Here is a 4272-nt window from a genome sequence, read left to right on the forward strand (position 1 = left end):
CTGTATTAAATACATTCCACAGAACCAGACTAATCTACTTAATTTAGAGATGGAAGAGTACTCATCAACAAATTATTTTAAATGAAAACTAAGGTTATTAAAAGAATAATTAGTTAATATGGTTAAAAGAAGGATTAATTGAAATAAATCATTGGTGAAATCTTAATGCAGGACAGAGGGCTAAAGGGATAAAAATAACATGACTAGTTGCCATTTGAGTAGGTAAAGTTGAGGGTAAAGGGATTAGAATCAATGTGATAGAATTGGGGAAGCAAAGACACATGTTATACATGGTATACAGGTTTACCTACAAATGAACAACTATATTGGCATCATATGTCTCAAAAAAGTAATGCTGTATGCCAGTAGCAATGGAATGCTTCAAAGTGCTAGAGAAAATAACTAAAAATTTCATAAGGACAATGTCATTTTATATTTAAAGTGGTAAATAAATAATTTAGAACCCTTACTCCCTAAAGACCTTAATAAAAACTGTTGTTATGTGTGAATGAGTCACTTGCAACTCATAGTGACCTTATGTACAATAGCTTTGAAGCCTGCCCTATCTTGAGCCAGTTTCATTGACTCTGACACACCTTTCCCTCATTACCCCATATACTGTGTCAATCCATCTCATCTGGGATCTACCTCTCATGCATGGTCTCTCCACCCTTCGAAGCATGATGGCCTTCTCCAAGGATTAGTCCCTCCTAGCTACATGCCCACAATATGTGAGACAGAGTTCTAAAATCCTTGCCTTCAAGGAGAAACTTGGTTTCACTTTCTCCAATACAGACTTTTCTCTTGGTGATCCATGATATATTCAATACTCTTCTCAAACACCACAACTCAAAAGCACCAATTCTTCTTTCATCTTTAGTCCTTGTCCAGCTTTCTAAATTCCTAGAAAATTAAAGATCTTCATAGAAGATAAGCTTCTGTAAAATAAATATTTATAATACAAGAGTAAACTAGGACTCCCTCTTAGGTTAAAGTCAATCCATTCATCATGTTCCAGACAGCCATTTATTCTACAATTCTCCTTTTCTGTTGTTCTGATCTTACCATATCAATCACAAAATTGAAGAAATCTCACAACGGCCTAGTCCATTCTACTTATATCAAATTGAATTGTCTTTTATATAGGTGTATTAGATCACAATATTGAAAATAAATATTTGTTTACTCTTAATAGACTTTGTGACTCAGATTGATTCTAGTGAACATTACATGTTTCTTTAAGTTATATTATGTGTAGGAAATTTTTTATTAATTTAATTTTTTTCTATTGTTGCACATTTTCTCCCCCCTTTTTCCCCAGCCATCCCTGCAATGCACCCCTTGTTCTAGATTGTTGTCATACATATAATGCCTACTCATATTTTCCTTTCAGACAATTCTTCCCCTCATCTGACCCAACACAGTGTTCCTTATCTATCCATTCTTTTCCTATTCTCTCCCCACCCTCACCCCAGTCTGTTGTTCTATTTTATAATAGTGATGTTATGCAGCATTTATCCTTTTGTGACTGAGATATTTCACTCAGCATAATGTACTCTACGTTCTCCCATGTTGTGTAATGTTTCATGAGTTCATTGTTTTTCAACGCTATGTAATATTCTATTTTGTGAATATACCATAGTTTTTCTATTCATTAATTTGGGTGTTCATTTAGTTGATGAGCACTTGAGTTGCTTCCATCTCTTTGCTATTGTGAATAACATAGCAATAAACGTGTGTGCACACATCTCTTTGGATGGTGACTTTGATTTTTTTTTTTTACTCTGAACAAAAGTGTGAGTGTATGTGTATCACAACAAGCTATGGCTGACTCTTAGAAGAATGGGAATCCCATAACATTTGATCATGCTAATGTGTAACCTATACTTGGACCAAGAGGCAGTCATCAGGACAGAGCAGGGAAACACTGGATGGTTCAAAACCAAGAAAGGGGTCTGTCAAGGGTGTATTTTGTCTCCATACCTTTTCAATCTATATGCAGAACAGATCATCCGAGATGCTGGGCTGTATGAGGAGGAATGTGGCATCAGGATTGGTGGAAGAATCATCAACAACCTGCATTATGCAGATGACACAACCCTGCTCACTGAAACTGAGGAGGACCTGAAGTGCTTGCTGCAGAAGGTCAAGGACTGCAGTCTTCAATATGGATTGAAGCTCAATATCGAGAAAACAGATTCACATCACTGGGCCAATTGGCAGCATCAGTATGGATGGTGAAGCGATTGAGATAGTTAACAGTCGTAGTTTGCTTGGCTCCACAATCAGCACTCTTGTTAACAGCAGCCAGGAAATCAAGAGACAAATTGCATTGGGAAAGTCAGCTGTGAGGGACCTCTCAAGAGTACTGAAGTGCAACGACATCAGGCTGGAGACTAAGGTACGCCTGATCCAGGCTATAGTCTTTGCATTTACATGCTATGCATCAGAGAGTTGGACAGTGACTAGGGATGATAGAAGGAGAATTGATGCCTTTGAGTTGTGGTGCTGGAGAAGAGTGTTGAATATACCATGGACTGCTAGGAGAACAAACAGATTTGTCCTAGAGAGGGTGAAGCCAGAATGTTCCCTGGAGCCAAGGATTCTGAAGCTTCATCTGACATACTTTGGGCATGTTGCAAGGAGGGACTGGTCCTTGGAGAGGGACATCTTGTTTGGGAGAGTGGAGGGATGGTGCAGGAGAGGAAGACCCTCAATGAGATGGATCGATTCTGTGAGTGGAGTGGTGGGAATAAATGTGTTTGCGACGGCGAGGTTGGCACAGGATAGAATGGCATTTAGGCCTCTTGTACATAGGGTCGCTATGAGTCACAAATGACTCGATGGCACATAACAACAGCAACTCTGAAAAATACCTTTATATAATCATTTTGTTTACAACTGAAACTCTAGGAATTCAAAATTAACATCCTTGCCCATGAGCTTCTTATACACACCAGAAAAAGTTTCAGCCTTACGTACTATGTTATTCTGATGTGGTTGGTCCAAATGGACCTTTATAAGTCAGCTGTCATCCAGTTTTACACAGATTTTCTTGCCCACAATTTTACTGGGAAAGACCAAGTCTTCAAGGATTGCATCATGCACAGCTCTCAGGGTGAAACTCCTGGGGCGCTTTTGTTTATTTTTTGTGCAGCTTTTCTGAGTTGGTTTAGGCAGAATTCTCCTCTGAGCAATAAAGACAATGTGCTTTCCACCGAAAATGTTCTGCAGTTCACATACTAAGCGGATTTTGATTTTCTGGAAAGATTTCAGTTGAGGAACAGAAATAAAGATTATAATGGCTTTCTGACCACCCCCAACTTCAGTTTCCTTTGCTGCTGTTATATTCAGCTCCCTTAATGGATCCTTTAGGTCTGAGTTCATCTCCAGTTCAAGAAGAGCCTGACAGATGCCATATTCAAATTCATCCAGCTTTTCACCATTGGGCTTCACAATCTTCACGCTTGAACTGAACATGGCCTTTTTCATGCTGAGCAATGGCCTAGGAAGAGCAGCTTTGATTGCTTTAGGGTATATTCCCAGGAGTGGGAATGCTGGGTCAAATAGTATTTCTATTTCCAACTTTTTGAGAAAGCCCCAGATTGCCTTCCAATAGTGGCTGTCCCTTTATACATTCTCACCAGCAGTGGGAATTTCTCCATAACTCTCTGGCATGTGTTGTTATGGCCTGTTGAACTTTGCTATTATTGTTGGGTTGAGATGATATCTCATAATGGTTTTTATTTGCATCTCTCTGATAACGAGATGACTGATACTAGAGATTTTGAATATTTCTTCCTGTGTTTGCCATCTGAATGTCTTTGGTGAAGTAGTTAATATCCTGTGCCCATTTTGTGATTTTTTTTTAACATTTTCTTGTTGAAGTGCTAGAGTATTCTATAAATTTTAGATATAAGGTCCTTATCAGATATGTCATTGCCAAATATTTTTCCCCAGTCTGTGGGTTTCCTTTTTATCCTGTTAGAGAAGTTTTTTGATGTGCAAAGGGACTTGATTCTTAGAAGGTCCATTCATCTATTTTATTCTCTTATGGTTGTAGGTTTTTCATTATGCTTGGAAGACTATTCATACTGTGGATTAGGGCTTCCAGAGTTCTTGCTGGCTTTTCTCTGATGAATTTTATAGTCTTTGGTTTTAAAGTACTTACTCTTATCATCCAGGAAGAGTGCAGATGGTCATTGCAAAGACAGCAGAGGAAGAAAAGACCAAAATGGATGTCAGAAGAGACTCTGAAAATTGCACTGGAGC

At 38.5% G+C, this 4272-nt stretch overlaps 1 pseudogene; it reads right to left on the reverse strand.

Annotated features, from left to right (window-relative positions):
* Nucleotides 1–2895: 2895 nt before the first annotated feature.
* Nucleotides 2896–3480, reverse strand: LOC102844941 (annotated as a pseudogene).
* Nucleotides 3481–4272: the final 792 nt, after the last annotated feature.

Source organism: Elephantulus edwardii, unplaced genomic scaffold, assembly GCF_000299155.1.
Source record: "Elephantulus edwardii isolate Elephantulus edwardi_28Jun2011 unplaced genomic scaffold, EleEdw1.0 scaffold00010, whole genome shotgun sequence".
Classification (NCBI taxonomy): Eukaryota; Metazoa; Chordata; class Mammalia; order Macroscelidea; family Macroscelididae; genus Elephantulus; species Elephantulus edwardii.